Raw genomic sequence first — 18,594 nt, 5'->3', positions numbered from 1 at the left:
CAGGAAGTCCTCCAATTCAGCCACAAGTAAAATATTGAACAGAACACATTACAATGACGTAACAGTAAAGCCACACATATACATTATTTATTCAATTTAAAGTTCCACAAATATCAAAAGAAAGTACAAGAACTCCAAGCTCCCCAGCTTTTTCAAAGAGTAAGTTTTGCACATTCTCATTAGTTCTTTTGTTTGTTCTTTGCTGAAAAATCGCAGGCAGCTTACAGCAACCCCTGTAAGGTTCTCAAGGCAAGAGACATTCAGAGGTGATTTGCCATTGCCTGCCTGCAACCCTTGACTTCGATGGTGGTCTCCCGTTCAAGGACTATCCAGGGCCAACCCTGCTTAGCTTCCAAGATCTGACAAGATCAGGCGAGCCTGGGCCATCCAGGCCAGGTCTTGAGTAGTTACAACTGTAATAACGAGAAAAAGATCAACGTCTCCTGAAGTTCATACAATTGCCTCTATTCAGTCCCTCTTTGCAAAACATTCCAAGCAAGTGGAGGAAATACACTGCTGACCACCTCCACGATTTATAAATAGAAATATTTGATAGCCCTGTGGTTTAATTGATATCAAAACTCTATGTTTTCATCCAGTTAAGTGGAACAAAGTATCCCTTTGGATAATTACTGATAGCATTAGGTTCACTGACTTCAGAGAGCAAAGTTTTACTTTCAGTACTACAAGCTGTCACACTATTATAAGCCAGTGCAAAAAAGGCCAACTCCTGCGGAAACGATGCCACAACAAAACTGGTTGTTGTGGATTTTTTTTGCCACAGATCATTAAAGCTATTCAACTTTGATTAATGTGTGCTTATTCTATACATTCTTAGAACTAACTGTAACATTTTAGATGGCAGGGAATTAAATGTTTGAATGTTATCCCAACATTAAAAAAAAACCCCAGCCTGTAAGACTGGTATAATCAGTTCAAATTGCAGCAGCGAGACTGCTATGGACCATAAAATGCCAGTGTTGTGTCAATCACACTGGTTACCTAACTGGTTATGGGCCCAGTTATTACCTTAAAAGCCCTTAGCAGCCTGGGGCCCTCATACTTACCAAACCATCTTTCCCGGTATACTTCCACATGCCCGCTTGTACCTCTGGTGCACACTCTTAGGACTGTTCACCTCATAACAGTCAAGCCATGGGCTTGATCTCTGGTAGACCCAGCACTTCAGAATGGCTTGTCAGAATGGGTGCAAGGGGTGTTTCTGCATTCAGAAAGGCATGAAATGGTTTTATTTCAGAGGACATTTAATGAAGGGTAAACGGCTGACTTTTCACCTTACTGATGGATTGTTACATTGTTATCATGTGCTTGTAACTTGCTGTTTGGTGCCTAAGAAGATATGGGCAGATGTAAATATTTTATATCAAATAAGTATTATAGTCTAAGAATAGTCAAATATTTTTAAAACATAAACTTTTACTGTTAAACTCGCTAAAAAAACCGTAATGATCCCAATAAAATCCCTCACAGAAACTTTACAGAGCAAAAGTCACATCACATGGAAGTGGCACTCCTTCCTTCCTTCAGCATGCAAAATAAAATTATGGACAGAGAACCTGGCTAATAGCAACTGCTTGTGTTCCTGTTCCTGACTGCGTCTGTTTCCTCGCTGTTTGTCCACAGCCACGTCGGAAGCTTAATCTCTCTCTGCATTGCATCCCGCTCTCACTTTCCTCCTGCATCATAGCGAATTCCAGATTCTACACTGTTTCATGGCCATTCAGGTGACTTCACAGTCACTACTGTGTTGCCCCGGGGGTATCTGAAAGTGGTTTCTTCTCAGTCCTTTTCACTCTTCAGCTTCGGGGGGAATAATAAGCAGAGTACTTGAGGTGGCCTTAGTCATCTCTGCCAATTCTCCTGTCCTATTTCTGCTTATATTTCATTTTCACCTAGCTGGAGGGGGGGGGGGCGTTTGACACACTCTTCCATCCTTTGCACATTGGACCCTAGGGAGGGATCTTTTCCCACTTCACCAAAGCCAATCTGCACACAACTTGGAGGGAGATGCATTAAAAGGAATGACAGGATTGCCCACTGGAAACAATGGGAGAGGGTTGAAGGCCCATTTGTTGTTGTTATTTTTAAAACCCTTAGGGACACCACGCCTCCCAACAGACTAGCCAGCCAGCCAACCGCTGAGCTGGCATCCCTCTATGGGTCGTGCATGCCTGGAGTAGCCCAGCAGGAGCTAGCCAAAGGGGGTGGGAGAGAGGGGAGGAGAGGAGAGAAAGGGGAGGGTGCAGTGTGCCCCATCTCTTGCTCATACACTTGGCCAAGTCGGTGGCAACTGGACGCCCCCTCCACAGGTCACAAGTGACCTTAACTGCAATTAAGCAAAAAATGTGGGTTTTGGTCATAGATGCAGAATGTATACACAAAAATAAACTGGAGAAAAAAGAATAAGTGCAGAGGGCAGGGACACAAAATACGAAGTTAACCTTACAGGCTCGACTACTTGGATTCTCTGGAGTAAGGTACAGTGAGCTGTTAGTGCAGAAAAGACCTTTGTCCCTGATTATTGTAGGGAGATGTTAAAAGCAGAGTTCACTGCTGCCCTCTTCAACAAAGTTTTCCTCGACTTCCGGTCTATGGCGGCGCACTGAGCAGTCGCACCTCCCAGACCTCCCGGGGGTGAAGCTGCGCACCGGCAGAAAGGAGGGGGGGCAATGCATTGCACTCCCCCCAGGGGCCTGGCGAAAGGCTCCTCACCAAGGGACTCTTGAGAGGTCGCCTCTTTGCCAGCGCGATGCTGGGAAATTGAGGCGCTTCTCCGTCCCCATGGTCCCTCTGCCGAGAGTCCGTATGGAATTAAGTGGCGCTGACTGAGACAAGCATGGGAGATCGAGCGGTTGAAAACGAGGCAAAGCGAGGTCGGATGACTGAATGAACCTGAGTCGGCTTAGAGCGGCTTAGCTAAGTTAAAAAGAAAGCTCCCTCACCCTACAAACTGGAGAGTAAAGCGAGCGGGAGAGGGGCCCCTCCCATTCGCATAAACTTATAAGTGAGAGCAGGGGGGGGGAGCGGAAGAAAAAGCGGTGAAAACTATTGGAAAGACTTACCAAGGCGCATACAAGCATGTGAGCGCATATTCAGAGACTTTAAAAAGTTTGGCGAAAGTAAACAACCGATAAAGATGGCGGGGAAGAGGATGGAGAAGGAGAAACTTTTAAAAACGAAACTAGCAGAGAGCCCACGACCGGAAGGAACCACCGAGTTGGCTAAAACTATGGCAGAGTCACTACGCCCCCTGCTGGAGCAGATGAATAACCTCAAGGAGCAGCTGTCAAAAATGAATGAACACAAATCAGCGAGACTTTAAAAATCACGGAACAAACAGCTGAGAAAGTGAAAGAGGTTGACGCCACTGCTCAAAGGGTGAAGAAAAAGGTGCAAAAATTGGGAAAAAAGCAAATCTGGTCCTTCGCTTCCAAGGCGTTCCAGAGATTAAAGGAGAAAATCTGAAGCAAACGATGAGTGAAGCATTGGCCCCAGTGACAGATTTGAAGGCGGAATATCTTATGAGCGAAATGGATGTGGTCTATAGGGCCTACTCCATATACATAAAGAAGAATAATCTGCCTGGGGAAATTGTAATGAGATTCTCGAAGAGACACATGAGGGATTGTATCCTAAGAGCGACGGCGGGGACACCCTTGAAAATTGGGAACAGTACCATTCGAATTCTGAAAGATATACCATTTGAAATAAGACAACGGAGAAAGAAATACAAAGATTTAATTCTTTTTCTTCAAACCAATGCAATCAGTTACAGGTGGTTATATCCAGAGAGCGTAACCTTCAAACTTCAGGATAAAAAAGAAAAGATTGACTCTGTTTCCAAAACTCGGGACCTTCTGAGAGTCCAGCTGGGTGAGCCAGAGGAGGGGGATAAAGAGGAAAAGGACAGCAAGTCCAGTGGCGAGCTGGACTCGGGGTCTTCTGGAGAGGATTCTCTGTCTGAGAAGGGGGCAGCGGCTCCTAAAAGCCCTTATAAACTGCGGAACAGACAAGATAAGAAAAAATGAGGATTGAAGGACTCTGAATGGTGTCTTTGATAAAAATGTTTTTAATATTGAGATGCTGAGGGGTCCTTTTCACAACAGTTAAATTTAAGATTTAAAAGGTATAAAAGCAAGTCTGACTAAGTTCATAAAATGTAGCGTTTTAAGAGATGGCATTGTATGTAAGCAATTTGAGGATCTCCTCTCTTGGGTTTTTAGTCAGTAGTGGTTACCTTTTCTTTCTCCTTAAATGTAGTACCCCTACCCCTTTTTCATTGTAGTTTTGTAGTCTATATAAAAAATGCAATTTTAAAAAATCCCCTTCGAGGGGCCAAAAAAAAAGTTTTCCTCAGTGTGATGTCATCTACACAGCTTCAGAGAATGTTTGCTCATTCAAGGTGCTGTTTTTGACTATTAAAGCCCTAAACAGCTTGTGACCAGGATATCTGAGGTCCCGGTCACACGGGCCGGAAAATGCGGGGGGGGGAGCGTGGCCGCCCAATCACACGTCCCGTCGAGGTCCCATGGTTAGGGGTGAGGTGCCGATCACACGGCTATCCTGCAGCGCGGCAAAGAAGTGGCGTGGCGCGATCACACCAGCAATCGCTAGGCGCCGCTTCCATGGCAAACAGGGGGTTTTTAAACCGAAGTTTGTGCGCATGTGCCGTTGGGCGCTTTTGCACGTCCTGCGGAGACTTGGGGGGGGACCCCTTGTTTGCGACGGAACATCGGCGGGTGCCGGAAGCCACGAAATTCCACCGGAAATGCGATCAGACGCCCGCCCTTGCCCCACGGTTTCCGGATAGCAGTACCTCGTAAGTACTATTTTTTACTCCGCATCAGCGGAAAGCCACGGGAGCACTACGCTTCCCAGATGTTGCTGTGTGATCGTGCCCAGAAAATCCGCCTATCATCCGTATCTTTAGCGCGGCAACTGCTTCGTGTGAACGGGGCCTGAAAGACCATTTACTTTCTTCCACTCCTACCTGTCAGTTCAGGTTGGCATCACAGGCCCTACATTACCTAGCATCACTAACGGAAGTGAGGTGGACCACTGTAATAAGCAGGGCCTTCTCACTTGTGGCACCCCACTTGTGTCACATCCATCCCTCCCGTTACTTGCCTGATACAAGATTTGGTGGGCTTCCAGCATGACATTAAGACATATTTGTTGACTAAGTAGTTGCTGCTCTACTACTCGTTCTGGGTCGGTTTTGTTCTTTATTTTTACCATCTTGTTTTGGTTCAGTACACTACTGCTTACTTAATCCTGAGTTTTTTGTTAATATGTTCAACCTTTCTCCATTTAAATGTCTAACCTTTTATAGCTGTGCTGTTTTATAATGGATTACGGATCTATTTCAATTTTTGTGCCCTTGTTGTACACCTGAGCCTGTCTGTTATTGCTTCTTCACTTTTACTTTTATTTTTGGTTAAATGTGCTGCTTCTATGATAGACATATGATTCTTGTAATTCTATACTTTTGGAGTGGGTTGTCAGTACTTTACTGAAGTTTCTCTTGATTTGTGCTGAGAGCTATCCTCAAAGCCTGAAGGATAAGCTAGAAATTTTCCAACTACAGTACCAAATATTTGACCATGGTCAGATAATGGGCAGTCAATTAATAACATCTGACTAGCCGACTGGCCAGTGTGCCAACTGTATTTCTAATACTTTCCCATATTGTGTCCTCATGTGAATTTCTCTCTGCTATGAGGAAGATTAAGAATGTTCCTTTGTTTTGAAAGAAAAGGAGGGGGAGCACAAGGGGGATGAGTGGGGATTCATAGGATTCTGAAGAGAACATCTTGATTTCCACACAAAAGCAGACATGAGGAAATGCTATGGAACTGTCCCATGTTTCTCATTCATGCTGATGGCCAGTCCAACTGTAGCTCAAGCAAAAAATAAATAAATTCCCAGACTAACACCACACCAATTTAAGCACCTGAGCCTAAAGCCAACGAATGAGGGGAAGGTGAGCTCTATCAAGTTCTTTATGAAGACAATAAAATAGCTACTCTTTCAAACCAATTAACCATGCCGTTTAGCAGCCACTTATGCCATGTAAATCAGTATAGATGGCCACTGAACGAATATCCAGATTGAGGATGCAAAAGCTTTTCAAAATTAAGGCAAATTCATGTCTACAACAGAGTACATCATTGTGACTATTGGGGAAAGGACATTCAAAAACAATACTGTCAGATCCCAGGTAAAAGGAATCTTCACCATGAGCATCCAGTGTTCTGATCTATGGGCCGCAAAAATGTACATCTGAGACCACAGGCCACATCCAATCCACATGAGCTACAAAACTCTCATGTTACACTGCTTGCTCAAGCTGTGTTAACAGAGTAACAGGCTCATATCTTTTGTATCTCCATACCACTTAAATAGGAGCTGCGGTGGCTCAAGTGGTTAAGATGCTGAACTCAGGCTGTGGAAGGTCAGTAGTTCAGCAGTTCAAGACCTGGGTGCCACATGATGGAGAGAGCTCCCATCTCTAGTTCCAGCTCCTGCCAAACATAGCAATTCAAAAGCAAGAAATTGCAAGTAGATAAGCAGGTTGCTTACCAGTAACTGGTGATCTTCGAGTGGTCATCTGTGCATTCACACCCATGGGATTCAGTGCGCACGTGCTGGATCGAATGGTGCTGTAGCAAGCTCTATTTTAACGGATTTTCACGCCCAGTCCCTTCGGGCATGCGCAGGAACCCCACCGGCGTGGAAGCGGTCAATCGTGGCTTCGATGTCGGGAGCTTCGGTGTTGGGCGGTCAACATCGGAGGCGGGCCTCGATGTCGGAGCTGTCGACGTCGACGGTCTCTTGTCCACTGGTGTGGCGGGAGCAAGAGCCGATTCAAGCAGTGCTACTTTAAGGCGTGCTGCGTGTTTTTTTCTTGTTTGGTTAGAGAAGCGAGCGCAATGTCGGCAGGACTCCGGTTTATGTGACTCACCGAGGCAAAAAATACAAAGTGTATGCTGGTCCGGAGGAGCAAGCTTGTTTCCGCAGCGTTTACACCTTTTAAAAAATCCCCACTTCTTCTCCATAAGAAGTGGAGTAGAGATTTTGACGATTGGGGGGTGGGTGGCCTGAAGGCCTGAGGTAAATTCCCCTCAGAGAAAACAAAGTCCTTTTTTTTTTTTGAAGAACAAGATCCAAAACAAAAGGAAAAGAAAAAAGGTGTGGAAAAGAATTTCCAAGAGCTGAGAAGGTTTTTTTTCCAAAAAGCTATCAGCGAACCGATCAGACCGACGGTGAAAGAGGTCTTTCCAACGCGGCGGTAAGAAAGGAATTGGTGGGATGTCTGCGCCCACCCCTCTGGGCATGCACAGTGGGGTTCCTGCGCATGCCCGGAGGGACTGGGCGCAAAAATCCGTTAAAATAGAGCTTGCTACAGAACCAATCAATCCAGCGCGTGCGCACTGAATCCCATGGGTGTGAAGCACAGAGACCACGTCAAAGATAAATAGGTACCACTTCGGTGGGAAGGTAACAGCGTTCCGTGCGCCTTGGTGTTTAGTCATGCCGGCCACATGACCAAGGAAACGTCTTTGGACAGCGCTGGCCCTTCAGCTTTGAAACGGAGATGAGCACCCCAACCCTAGAGTCGGATTCGACTGGCTTTCGAGCAAGGGAACCTTTATCTTTACCACTTAAATGCTACTACAACAGACCCCTGATGCTTCCCCACTCCCCAGCAGATTTTCCCACCAAAAAATTTTTTCGCTCCCCTCAGTGACTGAGCCACCCTTCAGTGGCATGCATTTCTTCTTTACTTTAAAAAATTTAACTGCCCCACCCTGTCAGAGATATTAGTTTAGGCTTCTGACCCAGCACACAAACTTAAGGGAAAATACAGGCACTGTCCTGTCATATTTAAACTTTTATTGAAATGGCACTTGAAGCAAAGTAACTTTCAAAGCAGAAATAATATTTTATTGAACAGGCAGGGAATATATATAATAGGAGGAAAGGCTGAGGAAAACTTCATACTATATTCAGATTTGAATTCTTAGATTACACAAAAGAGTGTATTTGTAGTTTGGTTTCAAGGTTTTCTAGTTCTTTCTTTAGTATACTTCAGCACTGACACAGGTTCTTAATACTGTTTTCTGGAGAATACCATTTGCTTATAGTTTCTAGATTTCACCCTTCAGAGTTATACTTTTCCCTTTAGATAGAACTGGTTTTCACTAACTCCTGAGTTGTCTAAGCTTCTCCCCTTTTATCACAGACCAGGGTTCTCTTCCTGACCCCTTTCACTAGCAGGAAGTTACTATCCTTGTCCCTAAGAAGCAATAACTTCTTTTGCTATTTGGCTTGTCTGGGAGTTCTCTCTAACTACTCAGACCTTTGGCCAAATCCTTCTCCAGTATCCTTTGTCTGTATAAGGCTGTTTTGTAGCTTTCTTGAATGAGAATCTAAATTCTCCCTCAGAGCAGTTCTAATATATTCAAAATAACTGCATCACTTCTTCTTCTCTCTACCAAAGTACTTTTATGACAATTCCCTGACAGAAATCACTGACTCCCAAAGTCTCTTCCCTCAGAAGCCAACCCCTTTGGCTTACTGATCCAGACATTAGATTTCAGACCAAGACCAAAATGCAACTGAAACTTTTCACTCCAGATCAACTGTTTTATTTCCTCTCTAAACTGATGCTGGCCAGTCAGAGAGGGAGTAGAACAGCCAATCATATAAGCTCTTCTCTCCAGGGAAGATTAACTCTTGAACTCCCCAACTCTCTGACACAAGCAGCATTTTAAAAAGCCTGTTTTTCTTTGCTGTCACCACTACACATTAACTTTTCCCAGTAATATTTATTTTTAACCAAACTCTGATCTGCAAGATACTTCAGGATTTCAACCCACCTCACAACAACCCTATGATTCTTACACCTTTTTACAGGCATTTTTAAAAAGCAGAAATTGTTTGTCTTCTCATTGTACTTTAATTTTTCTTTTTCATTTTAAGCAAAATCTAAATTGTTGCTTCAATGGCTGTGAAGTACCTCCTCTCAGTGTGTTCATGCATGTCCTTTGAAGCAGCCCAAGCCAGTCTGAAACGACAGCACTCTGTGCCAGCATTGCTGTCTTGACGATATGTAAACCCTGAGCCTAATTATGACAGCCAGAATAACTTTGGGACTAGACACGGTGTTCCTTCCTCATTCTCCTCCTGCTTCACCTAAACATTTACTGCAAATCTAGATTAAATATAGGACGTCTGTGCACTGCATGCCAGGAAGTACTCATGGACTGGACTTTCAGCCTATTCGGAATCCTGCATTTAGATGCTCAATCAGTCTGCATGAGATTGTTGAAACACAAGATAAAATATACAGTGCAGTGTCTCATACTAGAATGTGTACGAAGGAACAGAACTTTATGGCTATGGTATTCATTTAGTCTCTAATGCTTTCTTGCTTTCCTTTCAAGGGGTATGGGATAGTTTGCAATAAAGAAAAACAACTGAGCTGCTATGTGAAAATGTCTTATAGGAACAGTTGGCATGAGCAATCCTTGCATCGGAGGCATGTGAAAATGCACTCTAAGTCAGAATTCTGAAGCACACTTACTTATGAAAAATTGGAATTTCCTCTAGAAAATGCGCATGAAATGTTTATAAAACTAGCACTGAGGTACACAAACTTTGGTCTGAAGCCTGCTGCATTCATCAGTTTCAAAGCACATGTTAGGCAGAACTGTACAATAGTGCCAGAGCCTGCAGGCGCTTCTCCAAGAGTTTGCATATATTTCAATTTTCCCCCAAATTTTCTTTTTCCCAGGGCTTCAAAATCTCTGGAATTTTTACAGCTGAGGTGATTTAACCTAGGGTGATTAAAACGGATGAGAGATTTAAGGCAGCAAGCCTAAGTACATCAAAACTTTTCTACAGCAACACATCCAGAACAACAGGAAAAATAAGCAGAGCAAAGACTGTTGAAGTTCAGAGCACCTCAGAGTACCCGCACACACACTCTTCACCCCCACAGCCACTACGGAGGACAGGACTCCAGCTAACACTACAGCCAGTTATGGCACACCAGTAGAACTAAATACCAAATATCCGTCATTGGTGGAATAACCCAAGAATTTCTGAATTCACTCCTTCACAGACCCATCAATTCCCCGACCAAAACTCCCTACCAAAGACCCTCAGACAAGCAAGCACCTTCCCTGTCAGAAACACCCAACAACTGCCCATTTTACAATGGCATGTCAATGCAATTACAGCACAGATCTTCAGCGGACGAGTGATGACCTGACTTACAGTGGGCCACAAGAATTAATGCCACCTTTTATTTTAAATTTTTCTGTTGTTTCAAAGTCTCCACACCATTGCACGTGTCTGAACAAAGGCAAAGGGGAAAGAAAGAGTTGACAGAAAAGGGAAGGAAGGAGATGGACAGAGAAAGGAAGAAGGGGGGAAAGGTGGAAAATTAAAATGGAAAAAATGCATCTGTGAGAAAGAGGGATGGAAAAAAGCTAGAGATGGATTCCCACACTGCAGGTTAAAAGTGGGTCCTGGATTTGCAAAGACTGGTGAATACTGCTATAGAGTCATGACTAGGGATGGGCACGAACCGGTTCATGAACTAAAGTTCATCACAAATTTTGGGCAGTTTGTGGTTTGCAAAGCTTTGGGCCATTTAAACCCCTGTTTTCTGCTCCCCATGAAAAGAGGTGGGAAGCAGAAAGCAGGTGTTCACAAACCAACGTATTGGTTCATGGTTGAGCCATGAATCACAAACTGCAAAAAATGTGGTTTGTGCCCACCCCAGTCATGAGTTTGACCCAATACTTCTCTAACCCACATGCACACACACAGTTATTACACAAATACTCTCCTCATGCTAATGGTTTCCTGGACTTCCATTTACCCCACTGCCCTTACACAATTTAAACGGGATTCAACCAACCATATCACATGCTCGTACATTCCCACATACCTAGAAACTATACATGTTCCACACTAACCAGAATACAACCAGAGGAGTCATGAAATGGTTGGGACTGTGTAGAGGATATTACTTTTCAGCTACTCATCACTATGAGGCCACCTCAACACAGAATGTTTTTGCATTCACTGCCTTCTGTGAATCATAAGAACATAAGAGACGCCAATGCTGGATCAGGCCAAAGGCCCATCCAGTCCAACACTCTGTGTCACACAGTGACCAGAAATCGCTTATTTTAGAATTAAGACAGGACGTATGCATTCGCTTCATTTACACGCCGCCTTTCTCCCCAGTGGGGACCTGAAGTGGTTGGCATTGTTTCCTCCATTTTATCCTCACAACAACCCTGTGAGGCAGGTTAACCTGAGAGTGTGTCACTGGCCCGAGGCAATCCAGCTAGCTTCCATGACAGAGTGATCTAAACCTGGGTTCCCCAGATCCCAGTGCAGCACTCAGTTGTGCAGTTCAAAAGCAAAAAAATTTAAAAAGATTAATGGGGAGACAGTTGGTTTATTTGAGCCCCTAGCAATTTATATCATGAAGGATGAGACTTAGGTTGGAAGATGTATAAATCCCTCAACCCTAATTATATCCCCCCTTTCCATAATCCAGGATGCTATTATCTTTTAAGGCCTCTATCTAATTAGTGCATTTTTACTCCACCCTTCCTACAAGAAGTTTGACGTGGGGTACGTGGTTCTCCCTTCCCCATTTTATCCTCATATCAAACCCTGAGATAGGTGAGGCTGAAACAGAGAAATTGGCCCAAGGTCACCCAGTGAGTTTCACAGCAGAATGGGGATCTGAATATGTATGCTGGATCACAGCCCAAAACTTTAACCCAGGGGTGTCGAACTCATTTGTTATAAGGGCCAGATCTGACATAAATGAGACCTTGTTGGGCTGGGCCATGTATGTGTGTCATAAGATGTAATGCCAGGGACAGGAGATATAAACTTTATAAAAAACACAGACAAACACAATTAAAGATTTTTTAAACTTTAAATAAAACATGTTTAAAACACTAGCACTCTTGCAATATTTTGTCTATTTAACAGTCTCTGCTAACTGACACCTCTTGTTCTGAATTATTGCATGAAAATTACTGTGCTGTAGCAATCTTGAGTATGATGTTCAGGTGTGTATCTGTAAGCTGCAAACCTACTTTTGATTTATTCACATTCATTAGAGAGATCTACTGCTTCCTACAAAGGAAATGTGCTGGGTGAACTTGGTCTGGATGCACAATCTCAGCCTAACCCACCCCACTGGCTTGTTATTCCTCCTCTAAAATAGTTCACATTGCTTTCTTACTGAGAAAGACTGGATCATGAATACAGTGAAAAGGGGGAGAGAACCCAGTTGCACCCAGGAGAGCCCTGGCATAAAGAGCCCAACAAAACATACACACATTGTAGCAAGGCACACAAAAGCTCATACCTTGAACAAAACTTTGTTGGTCTTTAAGTTGCTTGGTATTTCTCCCGTACGACTGAGGCAGACGAGCAAAGCACTTTCTCTCTCATTACCTCCCTCCCTTTGGGGAGGAACCTCAGCCAATGGAAGGAAAGAAAGGCTTCCTTTTGTCTCTCGCAGCCTGGCCAGGAAGCAAGCTCTCGCTGTTCCCTCCATCCCTCTGAGGAGGAACTTCAGCCAGTTCTTTGCCAGACTCTCTAAATCACACAGGAGAGGCTTGCCTATCTCTCCTGTGCAACTGAGAGAGACTGGTAAAGCAAGCTGTGACATGGAAAAGGAAGCAAGAAACAGCCAGGCCCTTGAGGGCCAGATTGGAGCCCTCCGAGGGCCTGATCTGGCCCTTGGGCCACATGTTTGACATCCCTAACCACTACACCACACTGGCTCTCTTGATCTAGCCTAAAGCTAAAAGAATCCTGGCATGCAGATTATTTCGGATACAAGGGAAAGCACTTCCTATAATCCTGATCACTCACTCATTTATGGAAACACATGCAGACTTTTAAGCTGCACAAAAGGCAGTACCCTTGAGCACAGGTGGTAAGGAAATAAGGCACAGGAGAAACACACTATGAAGCACCCACTCTCCAATGCCCTATATTCATCTATTCAGGGAGAGGTAAAAATACCTATGTTGTAGTGCTCAGATTCAGAATTAGAGGAGCAATTTTGTGCTTAACTAACTCCAACCCCCAGCAGTCAGAGCAAATGCACTAAAGCAGTAGACTGTGACAGTCTAGGGATAGGTGATCAGAAACCAGACCTCAGCAATGACACACAATTTCAAGGGAAGGGGGGGTGTGCCTAAGAAGTTTTCCCTTGACCCTGCAACTCCTTGTGGGACCCCAGTTTGCAATCCCATAACTTCAGTCTCTACACACTCTCATGTCTCATATTAGCAGCATCACAAATCTTCCATCCATCCCTGTATTTCCATGTTTCTCTTCTGACCTACCTAAAAACAGCCTTCCTGTCCCATCATTTCAGCACACCCCATCTAAAATACAACACACAACCATTCTAAAAAACTTTAAAAATTCAAAAATAATTTCAATTAATCCATTGCACACACACCAAAATAAATGAGACTGGCTTTCCTCTGTCATCCCAAAGATACTTTTCCTCCTGAAAGACTTCACCATTCAACAGATGACCATCACACCTGGAGGGAGGCTTCACTAGACCTTTCTCTGTCTTAAGTGTCCCTCAGCCTCTTGACCCTTCACAAAAATACCCCAAAAAACAAAACATCTAAATTATGAATCATTACATATTTTATTTCAACAACATCATCAAATTGTTAACACTAATTATCCACCTGAATTAGTACCACTGATGAGAACTGGGTTTTTTGTTCTGTTAGAACATAGGTAAATCACTTTGATATTTACATGGAAAAGTAATGGTATGATAGTAATATGATTTTGTTTAGGAAAAAAACATACATTCCTGTTACAGGAAACTTTGAAGTAAACACAGATTAAAAAGTACATAAGTGCAATTCAACAGTAAGCAAAAAACAAATGCAATAGTGGAAGATAATCCATCAATTTTCAAAAAACAATTTTCACATCCTTGTAAATAATTCACTTAAAAACCTTGTTAAAACAAGGTCTTTAAAAATTCTTTTATATTCATGAATTATGTTGTCAAGAGAGCCTCCCTAGGTAATTATGACCATGGCAAGAGTTTTACTGTTTTCTTGGCATTTTTGTTGGATTTGAAGTAACTATTTTTGCGCCACATTGATTATTAACTGCCTAGAGCAGGCCGATAGAATAGCTGCTTAAACTGGTAAATACATGTTGCATAAAACCCAGCATCAACACATCTAAGGTTCTATTTTGAGCACCTGCAAACTAAACGTTATGTTTCACAAATAGTGCTACCTATTAAAAAATGGCATTTGTTTAGTAAAGCTGGTGTAGTATACTGTGCGGGCATAGGGAAATCACCCATTCAAAATCTCACCACTACTCTAAACTGACTAGAGGATCTCAGACAAGTCATCATTCTCCCAGCGTTAGCTGTCCCCCACCTACCACAGTAGAAAGGTAACAAAATTTAGTTACCTTAAAATGCTCTTTTAAAAAAATTCTGAGAATTCATGCCAGTATATTTTTGATCAACTGCTGCTAAGTAGAGATGTGAAAGCCCAGAAAAAAAGATGGGAAAATGGGAGGGGGGGTGTTTCTTACCGGAAAAATTGGAAATTTGGGGGAATACTGATAAAAGCCAATGTTTTCTCTTTTTGAATGAGTTAAATGCTTTTAATGCTGTAGACCTATACAGCTCTTAAATCCAAGATGCATTTCTATACCTACAAGGATATCTAATTCTCACAAGGAAAGCATGCAAGGCTTTCATTGCTTTTCAGCTGTTGCATGCCTTCTGTTGTCCTTTTAAACCTAAATTGTGGTTGACCTTTTCAACCTGTCCTCAAACCACTGACACACATACACCCAACCTTGCATGCCTTCTGTTGTATGCCTTCTGTTGTCCTTTTAAACCTAAATTGGGTTGACCTTTTCACCTGTCCTCAAACCACTGACACACATATACCCAAAGTTGCTTATTGCCCTACCCTGCTGGAGAGAAACATACATCAGAGGAAGCAGGGGAAGAAACTGCACCAAAGCCTCACAGGAAAACTCTGAAAGTTTCTAACCAGACAGCAAAAATGAAGGTATATGCACAAAGGTCACATACTGTGTATCAGCCTGCAGTTTTCTCTCAAGTATCGAATATATTTGCAATTTTGCTTGTAGAAAACAAAGGTATTTATAACTTTTAAATTCTTTAAATACATCACATATTGCAAGTTATAAATGATGCACTGTATATTGTTAAAGCAGTAAAAATTAATCTAGGTTTGATAGGCCTGTAGATACTGCATATATTTTTCCCAAAATGGTTTGTCCCCTGTGGTTCCAAAATTTCTGTAAATTTAACATCTCTACTGCCAACCATCATGAATATGAAGGTACTAGAAACTATTGTGTTCAATGAACAACATTTAAAAATTAAACCTATAAGTTTACTTGTGTTATTATTAAGTATTCATTCTGCAGCTATTCAGCAAATTAATTAAGCTAAAAATGAACCGTTTTCACTAATTATACTGACCTTTAGCAGGCCTCTCTCTTCATACAAAGTCACAGGTAGCTTACTATCAAACAACCTTTCCAAAAGCAATAGATACAGGAACACAACAAATCACTACTAAGAGAACAGATCTACCAAACTGTACACGATTACAGAAAAGGCAAAGGGAAAGAAGAAAGGATTTGTATACAGCAAGAACCCTTAGGAAAAGGCAGGATTCCCCTGTGGCGAAGTGGATCATTTGGATATATAGGAGAAAGATAAAAGCTAAAGCTCTGTTCCAGATGTGGCACTAGGACATGCTACACAGGGTTGACAGACCACTGAACACTTGTTTTATATATATATTTACACACTGGAACCCAGGAGGGGGCGCACACTCCCTCCATGGAGAATTCCAAACAGAAGCTAGACGGCCATCTGTCAGGATTGCCCTAACCTTGGGGTCATTACACTGAGCAGAATTGGACTAGATGGCCTATGAGGAATCCTGCAAGCTCTACAACTCGACTAGATCAACAACCGCCCATACACGTGCACTTTCTGTTGTGGCCCCCACCTTGTGGAATGGCCTGCCTAAGGAAGACAGCCACATTCCTGTCATTACACACACTACTAAAACCAAGTTGTTCAGGAGATCTTTTCTATGATGATGAAGATGATTGAGGAGGAGATTGGATTTATACCCCACCCTTCACTACCCAAAGGTGTCTCAGAGCGGCTTACAAACTCCTTTCCCTTCCCCTCCCCACAACAGACACCCTGTGAGGTAGGTGGGGCTGAGAGAGCTCTGACAAAACTGCTTTTCCCCAAGAACAGCTCTTATCAGAACTATGGCTTGCCCAAGGTCATCCAGCCAGGTGCAAGTGGAGGGGTGGGGAATCAAACCCGGTTCTCCCAGATTAGAGTCTGCGCACTTAACCACTACACCAAACTGGCTCTCTCTACACCAAACAATAGGGTTGCTAACAGAATAGTTCAAGAAGGGGCCATGTAAATGAAAAGGGAATATACCACTCCATGTATTACCCCTGTTGTCGTTTCACTGTTTTCTACTGATGTGATACCATTTTCCTTCATTACAACCACAGTCTGTATCATGCTTCATATGGTTATTCAGGTTTCAGTATCCCTAGAACGCTGCTCATTAGACGGCTTTTCATATTGATTGTATTGACCTATGCTGTACTTATTACATGTCACTTTGTATGGACTACCATCAACTTATGCTCATTAATCCACTTTGACTCTCAGTGAGAAAGGCAGACTATAAATACTGTAAATAAATACACACAAAACAGCTAAATGTGGACAAGCATACAGCCAGGTGTGCACAGGCATTTAAACAACTGCATTTAACTACAAAAACAGACATCTTATGTACAGATGAATACTATAGAGCATGCCAAGTGTAACCCCCTTTGCCACACTATCAAAGCAAAGTTAGACATGCTTTTTTGTTACAAAAGAGGGGGAAAGCCATGAATGAGCACAAATCCAAGGCCAATTTACTGGAGATTTAAAAAAAACCCAACCCAAAATAAAAGCCGAGATTTGTTACAAAAGAGGGGGAAAGCCATGAATGAGCACAAATCCAAGGCCAATTTACTGGAGATTTAAAAAAAAAACCAACCCAAAATAAAAGCCGAGATTTAAAACTACCAAACAGTCTTAAAAAGTGCTACAAGACTCATTCACACAATTTTATAACAGCATTCATCGGATAGCCATAAAACTTGCTAATCTTTAAGATGCCAGCCAGTAGACTCTTTCAACAGACTAACGCAGCTATATCTCGAGAATTGCCACCACGCAACTAGTTGTGACCACAGGGGACTTCGGTGCTTCATGAAGCACACGCTCAGTCCTTCGTGCCATGTGAGGAATCCACTTTTGAAACTGGAGCTCATAAAGCAGTTTCCCCCACGACTGTTCAGGAAGCTCAAAACCCACACTGGGCATGTCCAAACCCTTGTGTGCACCTGAAGTGGCCCCCCACAGGCCAAATTTCACACCAAACTAGACCAGGATTGATGGCACTCACCCACGATTAAGCACGCTGCTGCTCACAAACACTCAAGTGCCAATAAACTCCATCCAGCTTAATCCTTACGAGCTATACCTGATCCCATATCGTCTGGATGCGGTTCTACACAGTACTGTATACACACCTGCATCTATATGGTTATGCACTAGGTATGAATCCATTACCCAAAGAGATACAGATACACAGTGCTAATGTATGCGTGCACAACAATATGAAGTATGTGCACAGTTTGGGGAGTATACACACGAAGAGAGACACCCGCAATGCTAACGTATGTATACTTCAAGTACGGAAAGATGCGCACGATTTGGGGAGTAAACACACACACACACGAGTCCATACTGGCATCCCTTTTTATGCTTGCACCACTGGTCGGCCTCTCTCTTCTCCCCTCGTTGCCTAAAAGTACACCAAGTTCTTCAAACAACGATTATGGAACCCTCCCTCTCCCCTCCCCCCAGCACAACACAGCGGGCGCGAGGGGGGGGGGCGGGGGCGCGCGGCTCCCCTCCAACGTTCCCTCTAAGCTGTGGAGTCTTGTGAGCAAAGGTTCTGCTTTGTGAGCTACAGGCGTTAAAGTGGTGAGCGAGCGATTTGGCTGCTGCATAAATCAGTTTTGCCTTGGAGCCCTCCTTCCTGAGCGAAGGCAAAAAACGTGTGAGCCGGAGGCTAAACAACTGTGAGCTGGCTCACACTCACTCAGCTTAGAGGGAACACTGCGTCCCCTCCCCTCCCCTCCTCCCCGCGGGCTGTGCTGTGAGCCGCCTGGGGCCCAGCCCAGAAGACCGCGGCGGCGGCGGGGGGGGGTGGGGTTGTCTGCCGTTGCCCTCGGAACCTTCGACTCTGAAAGCCCGAGGCGGCCTTGACTCCCTTCTGGGAACCGGGTTGGGGGGGGGGGGGAGGGGGGATACAGAACATCCCGCAGGAAACCAACCTTAAACTTCCTCTCCCGCCCCCCTCCGATGTTCTTCCT

The sequence above is a fragment of the Gekko japonicus genome, unplaced genomic scaffold, assembly GCF_001447785.1.
Source record: "Gekko japonicus isolate JY-2015 unplaced genomic scaffold, Gekko_japonicus_V1.1 scaffold884, whole genome shotgun sequence".
NCBI classification, from domain to species: Eukaryota; Metazoa; Chordata; class Lepidosauria; order Squamata; family Gekkonidae; genus Gekko; species Gekko japonicus.
This window is presented reverse-complemented; position numbering follows the sequence as displayed.